This window comes from Pyxicephalus adspersus, chromosome 4 (assembly GCF_032062135.1).
Source record: "Pyxicephalus adspersus chromosome 4, UCB_Pads_2.0, whole genome shotgun sequence".
Lineage (NCBI taxonomy): Eukaryota > Metazoa > Chordata > Amphibia > Anura > Pyxicephalidae > Pyxicephalus > Pyxicephalus adspersus.
The window spans coordinates 49,889,968-49,902,210 of record NC_092861.1 but is presented as its reverse complement, the minus strand read 5'-3'; the positions used below and the strand labels follow the sequence as shown (position 1 = coordinate 49,902,210).

The 12,243-nt window shown below is 34.6% G+C and overlaps 1 protein-coding gene across 3 annotated transcripts in view; it reads right to left on the bottom strand.

Moving 5' to 3' along the window:
* The window catches only part of NLGN1 (neuroligin 1), a 410,133-nt gene that overhangs the window by 231,810 nt on the left and 166,080 nt on the right, over positions 1-12,243 (bottom strand). The gene's annotated exons all lie outside the window — the stretch shown is intronic.

Genomic DNA, 12,243 nt, shown 5'->3' with positions numbered 1-12,243 from the left:
TAAATTAAGACCTGAAGTTGAATCATAAAAGTCTTTCACATGGACACAAAAGGTTGATAGACACATTAACATAGCTAGAACTGTGGAGGTGCAGACACAAGTTACTACTGCCGTTCATCTTTGAGCACCAATTAAGTGATTTAAGCTGTGTATAACTGAGATCTACTTTTATTTAAACAATAAATGCTTAATTGTACACTGTCTAGTTTCTAGACAAACTGTTTCTCTAGTTTTCATGCTTTAACTATGTTTCTTTGAACTATGAATAATGATAGAGAAAAACTAGATACAACCCTTTTATGCCTGACCATCATAGTTAAATATTAAATGGAATACTAATGGGTCTCCTTCACTCACTTCTCTGCACAGTCCCTAAAGCGAACCTAAACTCAGAAGTTTCACTTTACATGAAAGGATAGACAACGCTTTTATGTAGGGAAAAATTCTGTTTGTTTGTGATTTTCGATCAGCTAGGCTCGGAGACAAAGACGAATGCCGGGACCAGGCGGGACCGGATGGAAGACACCCCCGATTTATCGTCAAGCTTTTTTTACCCTTTATGATGAGGCTGAACCTGTGCCTTAGCATAACACATGTTAACTTATGTTCATTTACATTACACAGTGAATAGATAAGATTGGAATGTCACGCAAAAAACGTTTGTGCTTTCTTTTTAGCTTACAGAACTGACAAGGACCCTGAAGAACTATAGCTGTCACTATCATCAGACTTTTTTTTGTATATGTTGAAGATGTTCTTACCATTAGGAAATTAAAATAATGCAACCAGCACATCCAAGGACTGTAAGCAGTTATATATTAAATTCAGTTTTCAGCTTTGGATACATTTTAAAATGTTGGAAACCCGCATCACCATAAAAGTGTTTTCTCACTATATCTTTCTTGTATTTCTAAAATCGCATTATATTAGCCACTATATTTATCCTTGTTTCCCAAAGACTTCAATTTTACAAAATAACTTAAGCTGAGTATATCCTTCTTTCCATTATTGGGCAACATGTCTGATACACCTTATGACCTTATATGACATTACATATTATTACTATTACCAGTAGTCCCCGAGTTAAGGACATCAAACATATGGACAGCTCCTAGATAAAAAAGGGGGAATCCTTGCTTGCACGTGTGCAGCACGAAGGCCGGATTGGGGGAGGGGGCAGTTTGCATGACTTGCAGAAGAAACCTTTTCCTAAACACAGCTGAGGTTGTGGGTGCTGAGCTGATCTGTAACATCTTGTAACTCTTCATTATTGACTAGCAGTTGTTTCTTTTTGCATACGAAAGCACAGCTTGCTCCAGAAGTTAATGAATGTCTAGGCTCCATAAAGTTTTTGTTTTTTTTGCTTTGTTTGTGAATAACTCACAGTTGGTTTTTTTTACAGTAACTGACACCATGTCGCTTAATAATATGTTGAGACAAACATCTGTCCTAATTGCTTTGATTAAAATAATGACCTGCTCCCACACACATACAAATTCAACTTAACTAACCTGCAGTCCCTATCTCATATGTAACTCGGGGACTACCTGTACCCATTCTACATAGGTACATAAGTGGACAATGTCTATATTGTGGACAATGTAGACACTTCAGTTTTCATAATAAAATTCTTTACTGAAGGTATACAAAGCACCTATGAAACCTATTTTACATAATACTTAGAAAAATAGTGTATTGGGAAACTGAAAAGGTGGACATTTTTATCATTAGGTTAGAGGGGCCACTGTTTGGCACAAGAACATTGGGATGTTGGCTGTATGTACAGAACACAATTACGTCTTAAGCACATATGAGCAAGAAAACTTTAAAAGGACAGGGACAAGAGCATGGTCACCCCATAATTTGAGCAAGGACATTCATGGCAGAATCACAGGTATTATTTTAATAAATGTTGCAGACTTAAACTTATTGAAAATGGCTTTTGAAATTATATTACCAAGTAAATAGTTTTAAGATTTAATGACAAAGTTACTATCGACCTAAAAGCATTTTGATATGAGTTTTACTTAATAAAATTCCCTTATTTATAAAACAATATAATTTACAATTAATAATATACTGCTATTGTTATGATCACATATGGTTCTGTTGAAACAAATATTCAACAAATGGACTGATATTTTAGTTTCAGTTTGCCAGTTTGTCCTTTAGCCAGGGCAGTTATTCTAAAATTAAATTAAATTGGCCAACTTGGCTGGTTTTTTACTGACCAGTGTAGTCCTAAAACGTAGTAAAGTTTTCAGATGATTTTCTGGACCACAAAGAATGTTGTGTACAGTGCCAAAAAAGTCAAAAATTAGCTGCCAAACTGGTAAATCATCAAATACTTCATTAAAACTTGCCATAAACAGATAATTATATCTAATTGTCATTGTCGTTCTTTTTCGGTAATATGATTTAGCATCAATAAGGACACGAAAAAACTGAGTGATATATAGGGTGGCATGCTAGACCACTTTATACTTTGTATTCTGTTACTGGGTTACTCCCAAAGTTCAACAAAAATTGGTCATTCAAAATTTAGGTGTTTAGTCTGACAAATGAAACATTACTATATGCTATAATTGTATGATGGAAAATGGCTTAAATCCTTTTTTGTTCAGATCTGACAACTTATAGCTAATGTATATTATAGCTCTGTTAAAATGATTATAATGCATTTCTTATGTTTACTTATTTCCCTATATTATGGCTCACTAATCTTCCATTTTTTTCCTATTATTCTACCTGTTTGTACAATTTTATTTGTATTTATTTAAATATTTTATGTTTATATTTGTTATAATTTTATTCTTTTAAGATGCTATGCTTGTATTGTATTTCCCAATAAACCATTGTAATTAATTCTATGTCACCCTATGTCCCCATGTTCTATTCTCCTTTTTTTTTAAAAAGAGGAATTTTAACAAAAATTTTAACAATAACTTTTTTGAACAACAGGAATTATAAAATAATTGCTCCAGTGTATTAGGAAAATTCGTGAAAGTACTTGAGGATTTGTAATTTATTAGAATATACTAAGACCTACAGTATACAGACATTAGATGAGTGTAGTTGAAAACAAAAGATTCCCCCTCCCTCATCATTTAACTGTACTTTAAAACAGGCTAACGGTATAAAAAGCTGATGATCTAGGATGAGTTTTGTGGACCACAAGCACCCGGTCTTTTAATCTCTTTTGCATGAATATTGTTCTTTGAATCTGTGTATGCAAGTTAAGAGACAGCAATCTGTAGTCAAAACAGCGGCCAATCAAGATCTTTGAATAAGCTTATCATTGTCTTTTGTATGCAATTCTTGATTTTGATATTGTATGATAACAGCACTCATCAGAAAAAAAGTTCACTCATAACTGCATTGGACAGGTTACATGCATATGTATAACATCCAAGAGCTCCCTTTTGTGCAGCTAGTGTTTTCTAGCCCTTATACAGAGGCTATGAAACAGGAGCATCCATAAACTCTTGGGTGTGGGGAGTATGGTTTGGTATGAAATGGGATTACATCTCCAAAATATTAAAAAAAAATTAAATAGAATGCAATACTGTACCTGAAAACAAAATAACAATCAACTTGATGTGTCAGATGACATATGAGTAGCATTATCAACAATTGTACTTCAATTTCTAATTGCACAAAAACATCAAAAGCTTGCTTTTCTATTTATGATTTCCATTTTTATACCATTAAATATGTTGGCATTCTCATGATTTTCTTTGAGCTGTTCTATTTCTAGCTATCCATATGTAAAGTAAGATCAAGTTGTTCACATTGTGTGGAGTAATATTGGTACCTGTAATGGTTGGTGAAGAATATTTCAACAGACTAATGAAGAAGATACAGGGACATTTAGCCAATTAATTGGTCGTCTTTAATTGTAAAGAGCTCTAGTTGTATGGCTTTTACCCATAAGCACTGGATATACATAAAGGAAACTTGCTGATAGACCTTTTTTTTCTACTTGATACCACTGTAGTGATTTATCCCTCCAATGTTTTGGAAAAGGGCAGTTGGTTCAACCTCCAAGTGCATGAACTTAATACTTTCCCCTGGCATTGTGTGGGCTTTCTACTGCTAACTACAACAGATTCTGCGTGGTTTTCATCCTTACATTACTCTTCACATTTTAGTATAGGTAAACCTAAAATTTTGCACAGCGATGAAAATAATAATGACTGCACAGAAGTGCTACATGCATAATCTTCTCTCGGTCATGTCACTCTTACCTTTAGTACAAGTATACAATTCTACTACCAGAGGTGGGGTTGAACATCAAAGAGACAATAAAGTAAATGTAAATGCAGATTACTATTATAAAGAATTTAAGTTACTTAGGATGTGTTAAATTAATCTCGATCAATTCTAGTCTAAATTATAATATAACATTTTATAAGTAGGAACAAAGAAAGCTCGGATTCATTTGCATCAATTACACCTTTAAATTCTTTGCTGTAAATTCTTACTTTTTATGTAAGTGGTTTTGTACCAAGAGTATGATTCAGTTTAAAATATTCTACATTTTCAAACAGTGTGATTATGACACAGGAAGTGTCAGCTCATCCTCCACCAACATTAAAGTAAATCGAGATAAATAAGCATAAAACACATCATCTGTTTTATCCCCAAGTAAGAAAACTGTAATATATACAATCTGCAAAGTACAAGTAAGCATTTGAACCAGATCACATTATTTTTAACAATACAGGTATCTTCAGACGTTTCTGTCACTTCTAGTTTCTATTGAAGGATGGCTTATGATGTTGTGTAAGTTTCCATATCTTCCCTGTGCCTGTCCTTTCCTTAGTTTAAAAAGGAGTTGTGTCATCAGTGCTGCTTTCATAAACCAATTCACTCATTCCCAAGTTGTTGTAACAATGGGGTTGATTTACTAAATTAGTCTAAGATGTTCTCTTAGAAAAGTAAATTATTACTTTGCCCAATGTGGTGAAAAATCACTTTGCAAAGAATACCTAAATTCATCGGAAAAAACATGATTTTTGTGGCAAATGAGGGCTGACAGTAGAGCTGCAACTCATTCACTAAGCTATTCATCCATTGTAGAATGAAAATTGATTTTGATACATGAACAGCCTAATGTATATTTTATAGAGATATGATATGTGCAGGTTTTTGTGAGTTGACTTTTACATACAAAATGCTACAAAAACAACAATAAAAAAATAAGAACGATAGCTTGGTTTTCGTTAATATGTGGGACATAAGGTGCACACTAATACTGATGCACATGGAGTACTAGCTGCAAACCAAGACACTACGTCTCCTTTATGGCCCATAACATCAACCTGCTCTAAGCTGGTAGTGAAGGTGCAAAAAAATGTTCTTACACCTCATCTTCAATTGAGAACAACAACAAAAAAAAAACATTATGTTACCTTTATCATTAGCTTCTCATGTAAAAGGTACTTTCTAAAGTAACCCAACTATTTTTACAACAATCAGCTAATCAGATCCACAGTGCAACACCCCCTAATGAAAAAAATATCTGCTTTTATTTTACTATTTCTGTGTAAATGAGTGTTGAAGCAAAAAAGGAATGGAGTACAGAGTAAATAGGAATGGAGTTCATAGAGTACATGTCAAAAATGATGATCTTCTAAAATACCATAAAAAAAGTTTCAAGCTTCAATGTTGCAATTGGAAATTTTCCAACACTACTTGAAGCAGCGGTCACCAAACAGTGGAGAAAAATTTGGTGGCCTGCGGCTCTGGCCTGTGCGCCCCCCAGAGGGGTCCTTCTCCTGACCCCGCTGGGGGGGGGCACCAGCCAGAGCCATGGACCATGTCCCTCATTTGGATCGTAGGCTCAGGGCGGAAACTTTCCCCACAGTGACGTCTAGAGACACAACCCGTCCACCAGGTCTGAGCCTGCGATGGGAGAGTGGATGGGTTCTGGCATCATGATGTCACTCGGAGGGAAGTTTCTTCTCTAGGGAGTGACACACGGCTCCCTGTGCATTAGCGGTCCGGAGTCCGTGAGGTCCAAAAGGTTGGCGACCACCAACAAAGCATGCCATACTGCTACTGTCACAAAAATCTATTGATAGTGTATAATTATTGAGGATAGGTACACTTAATAGGGTGTCCCTGTACTTGCCTCTCCTACAAGCAGCCACTTTGAATGGCAGAACTGTGCAAAACAGCAAAGCCTAGGTGCATCCCCAATTTTGTGGTAAAGTGTTAGAAAATAAACAGTACCAATATTACAATATTTCAAAACCACATCACATTGCTATGCTATACTATTCATTTTGATTGGTATCCTATACACCACAGGTATATGACTAACAGTTAACAATAATACTTATGATGCTTTAATGCACAGTGCGGTTATAAAAAATAATATTAAAAATCAAAGTCTAAGTGAGTCCTAACTGATGTATGTTGCTCCCTACTTCTCTTTCTCTCAATGTGAAGGTACTGGTGATTATAAAAAAAAATGACTAAAACGGTTTTAAATCATTAATGGATTAAAAGTTGTTGTTTTTTTATTGCTTGGAGTTCAGCTTTAATTCAATGAGAGACTCAGCAAGAAAAGATGTTAGTTTTTCTAATTACTGAACTGCTAAGTGTCCAAGCTCTTCAAAAATCATTTTCTTGTAAAAGATAAATAACAATCATCACCATTCACATCATATTTTAGAGCAGCAACTCAACAGGTGTTACACATTCTCAAGGGAGTGCTTATTACCAGTACAGAGGGTTCTTCTGTAAGTAAAATCAATTTTGGAATAACAAGCTTGAAGTTTTGCACGCAGTAAATCTTGAAAAACACTTAAATGGGTGTACATTATAATTTATTAACCTTAAAGAATCATAAAATGCATAAAATTTAGAGGGTACCACATACCAGTCTTAAGAGCTTTAGATAAACTCAAGAGCACTGATGGAGATACTTGGCAAACACCTGATATATTGGTATGTACCTGTATTTTGATACTCTATACACATACAAGGCACCATGGTACAAACATTAACTACCGAAATATAAGACAGACTTTTTTTAAAGTAAAACTTATGTTGTATTCCTTTGTCATTACGTAAAATTTTTTGCCTGAATTACTGCATAGTGCAGACTTTAGTTCCTGTGGCTGGAGCAGAAAAGAGAGGTTGAGCTATAGTCATTGGGGTTAATTTACTTAATGCGTGGAACATTTACATTATGCAAAAAAAAAAAAAAAATGGTACTTTGCATAGAAAAAAAAGGAGAAGCCGTGTCCAATTCAATCATCCGATTATGTGTAAGAAAACATTTTCCTTGCATGTGATTGGATATTCAAAGTGAACACAGCTATATTTATAAGGAAACAACTATCTTCAAGTTGGAAACTCATCACAACTTTATGTGTTTTGCTATAGAAGACAAATTGTGTGGAACAATATCTCTGCAATGTGCTTGAAGGAATTATTTGCCATTTCATGTTAGGGAAGAGAATACAGTAACATTTCTTTATACCGCAGGCCGAAGTCAACAACTTTGGGAGCTGGGAACTGAAAGTGTAAGCAGAGAGAAATGAGCAGTGTATTAACCACTGCATGTTCAAGGATCCTTTTTCAAGGCCTGGTGATCCATATGTTTATGCTCTGCTATGTGGGCCCGCTTGCAGCAATAGATTTGCTTTTAGAGCTACTTTTAGCTGTAGACTTGATGCATGTGTCCAGGTATCTATTAGCATTATGAACATCACTATCACACTTTGCCAGAACAGAAATAGAAACCAAGAAATAAATATTTTTTCCTAGCTGACAGCTTACTGCAAAGACTTTCAATTGGGATGGGAGACATTTCTGAAATTAACTAGAGAGTGCAAGGTAAAAAAAAGAAACATACCCCTTTTCCTTTTTCCAAGGTTTTCACGGACTGTTTTCACAGGGTTAATGTGCAGTACAAAGTGCTGATACAATCTGGTATGGTCCAATAGCTTGGAAATTGTTCATTTTTGGGTAGTCAGGGCTTGCATGTAATGTATTGAAAGTTGACCATTGTTGACTGTGTAGGTATAGCAGAAAAGAATCTCTCATATTACTAGATAAGGGGCACTAAATACAAGCAAAATGTGCTTATCTTGTAGATCTCTGTTTAATTTAGTTAAGGGCTTTGTACAACATAATTGATACTGTATTTTACTTTATGGAGAGCATGCTTGCTTTTTCAGATTGACCCTCTACAAGAATATTGATACATAAACAGAGATCACTCATTAAAACACACCAAAAAAGGCAAGGGTATTCAACAACCTCAGGGACAGCGACAACTCAAGGGCAACAGGATTCTAAAAAAGGGTGGAAAAATAGAGTTACACATTTGTGCAGGCTCCTCCTCGTTCAGGCTCCTCTGAAACTGCTTTTGTATATACTCAAGTATAAACCAAGATGTTTTTAAACTGAAATTGCCATTAGAAAAAGAATCTTGGTACACACTCAGGTCACACCTGTAAATGGCACAGTGTAAGTATATAAAATAAGCAACAATCCCTTGCAATCTGAGACAAGAGACACAAGCTTGGTTTGTACTTTACATGAGGCCACCTACATCTACTGACGAACAACAATAAAGCTCTAAGACCTTTAAGAAGCAAGTACACATAATAACCATCTCAAAAATAAATAATATTGTAACTTGTAAAAAGGGGGAAAAAAATATACAGATATAAACATGTGATATTTTATTTTCCCAACTTACCATAGGTATATACTCACAATAATTGTATTGGTACATTGATAGGTTAATATATATATGTATGGTTCTTTGTATGCACTGCACATGGTGAGCTTCATTGTGCATTAGAATGTGCAGCAAGATAGAGAAGAACATTCCCCCTTTTTCTTAGCTGAAGGCAGTGCAGTTTGATTGAGCCATTTTCCAACCCAGTCCCCAGACTGTCCCTGGACCACCCCTTGAATTTACTGGATTTTAGTTTGTATTAAGAGATTTAGCATCATATGTATACTTAACCTGGGGCTTTCTGCATGAAAATATAGTCTGATTAGGGTCACCCCCTCCTCCAGACTCATACCCACCCTTTAAAGTATTTGCAAGGTATTTGGATAACTACTTTCTATTCTTTCATGTGCCCATTACAATACTGGAAAATTGTAACGGGTAATCAGAAGGCCTGCTTCTAGGCGAAAGTCCCAGGGAGACTGTCATTGTCACTGCTTCATTTATACATTATGAATATGAAACATGTTGATTTACAGAATAGTCTCAAAACTGATATCAGTTCCAAAGCTAAAAAACAAGTATCAGTAAAGCATCTCTCAACGTTCAGCCTCTAGCCTAGCACTCATAAGTAATTTATATCTTATTTTCTAGATATATAAAATTACTACCTTTCCAAAGACATTTTCATCTTGATGTGTTCATCCACTCACATACTTTCAAACATTTTAAAATAATATTAAATGACATTTTCTGTTTTATAGGTCTATCCAAACTCATTGTGCACAGTAATTCTATGAAAGAACACAAATTGCTATATAATCACTATTTATTTATTTCATTTCAGTCTAGACCTTTTGCACTTTAATCCTGCTAGAAAGCATTTACAGATGATAAAAACTGAGTTTAACAAGGGATTTTATAGTACAAATGGTTAGTATTAAAACTAGAGACATTCCCAGGGATAGGATATCAAAAGGCAAAACCTTGAGGGCCGGTTCAAAAATCCACAGCGCTTTGCACAGGAAGTAGATCAGGGGCATGTGGATGCAATATCTGAACCGCAACCTCCATCAGGGCAAAATAAATTTAACATTACGTTTCCAAGTCTAAACCTTGCATTTGTTTTTATTTTCATTCTAACCTTTTTTTTTTTTAGAAAACATTTTATACAGTTTGCTATCATGATTTAGAATTTGCAAAGCCTAGAGTACTTTAAGAATTTTACATCTCTAACTCAAATATATATAAACCTATAAACAGGAGGAAGAATGGAGTGTGTCTCTCCTGTGATGTTTAAATACAAGTCTGTTCTGAATAGCACATGCCATTTCCAAAAAACAGGCAAAAACTTCTGCAATAATGCATCATACCTGCCTGGTCACTCCGAATTTCTGGCGTCACAGCTGAGCTGTGCATGCGCAGTCAGCTTTGGTTGCCATTTCCTGGCTTCCCTTGTGTGTGCCGGGATAAATAAACTCCAGGCATGGCTACTCAGTTTGGCCTCCAGAAGAGCAAGAATAAAAGAAAGATGGTGGCTCCGGATGCTGGAAAGCAGATGGGTGAGCTGCACAGACTTAGGTCCACTTTAACAGAACTTCACACTAGTAGGTTGTCAAATTAATATTGAGGCTTATGGAACATGGTACAATTATTGGAAACCTGGTAAAAAAAAGAGTTCTCTATAAAGGGTGGATATCCTTAATGTGGTCTGAACACTGCCATCCTGCTTGTTAGACCCTAAACTCCTCTGCAAATCTGAATTTTCTGATTGCTCTAAAAATTCAAATTACTGCAGGTTCAAATAGAAATTTATTTTAGTAACATTAAATTGCAAATGGTTTTCCAGTATTTGTTTGTATTTTTGTGTTGTATCTGTTTGTTTCTATCTTTTCTATTTGTGAAAGTGGAGTTTCCTTTTAACTGAGCATCATAAACTCATTTGAGATCTACTTGTCTTTCAATCAAAAATCAAACTAAAATTTACCAAATGCTGCCTAAAACCACACACAGTGGGCTCTCCAAACATCGTGTTACAGGATTTTTAATCCAAATGACAATTATGCATTGAAATGAGTTTCTTGATTGACTGTCTTGTTAGCATCTGCAAAAGGTTGTTCAGGTGCCATGATGTGTTACTGGCATTATCTAGAAGAGGCTCAGAGGAATTTAATGCCACCTGGTGCAGTGAACATAAGTAGAAAATTAACAAACGTTACACATTTAAAGAGATAATACAGTAATGTAAAACAAAACGTTCTTAATACTTCAGCATTACTGTCTTTATGTGCTGCAAAGGTATGGTTTATATACTATATCAACCAATAAATATGGTAGATAAATACATTTATTGATACACATACATTTTGGTAGAACTACTAAAGATTTCAGGCCTGGTGCACTTGTCAGCAAAATGTATAAAGTGTATTAAAAAAAAGCATCAAATTGCAGCAGTTGTATTTAATATTGCACAGAAGATGTAACTCATCTTATGAACATGTATAAATGTTTAAAAAAAAAAAAAGAAGACATTTGAAATGTATCATTATACTTTACTCAGTCATATTTGCACATTTCACATGAAGGTGATGCATTGAGAGCAACACAATGTGGATGATTTACTAAAATGGAGGCTGCTTACAAAAAGGAATGTTTCCTTAGCTCGGAAAATACAGTAAAGCTGTGCATTCTTTGAATGCCAAATTTTATGCAAGGAAAATAATACCAATTTACCTCCACAGGGCTTGATTTGACACAGCTTCACCTCTAACACACCTTCAGTCTCTAAACCAAGTGAACATACACCACAAGGTGAACCCTTTTTAAATACTTTTGTAAATCAACCCCAAGGGTTGTTTTCAATTATTATCTCTCACAAAAGAAGTAGAAAATTTCCCTATGAACAGGGATGTTTACTTTATTCCTTTAGTAAATCAACATTAAAGAAACCTATCATGCTTATCAGGTGGTAAAAGGTTTGTTTTTATTTGTATGTTTTTAATTAATTTGGGGTTTTCTAATAAAACAAATCTTAATCAAGAAACACATCATTTAGTTTCAGTAGATAATGGTTGATTACAGGTTTGCAATAAAACTGTCACTTTTATGAATGTTAAACACAGTACAATAATAAATGAAAGAAAACAGTTTAATTTAGCATGTTATGGAATCTTCCTATGTGGTGCTTTTGTTAGCTTTAATAAAGAATTATAATTTTGTATCTTGCAAACTTATTTAAGTATATATATATATATATATATATATATACTGTATATATATATATACATACATACATACATATACATATACACACACACTGGTATATGTACTATACTATATATAGTACAGAAATACATACTTGCAAAACAATAGGGTAGTTTTGGCTTTTCACTTAGCAAAGCAAAACATCACTATAAGATTTTCACTTAGCCTAATGTTAAATCAAACCCTGTGTGACTTGTGACCTTTCCAGATGTTTTCCTAAACTACAGATGATGGACCAGAGATTCTCTATGACCTGTGAGCGTCAATTCTGTGCGGTA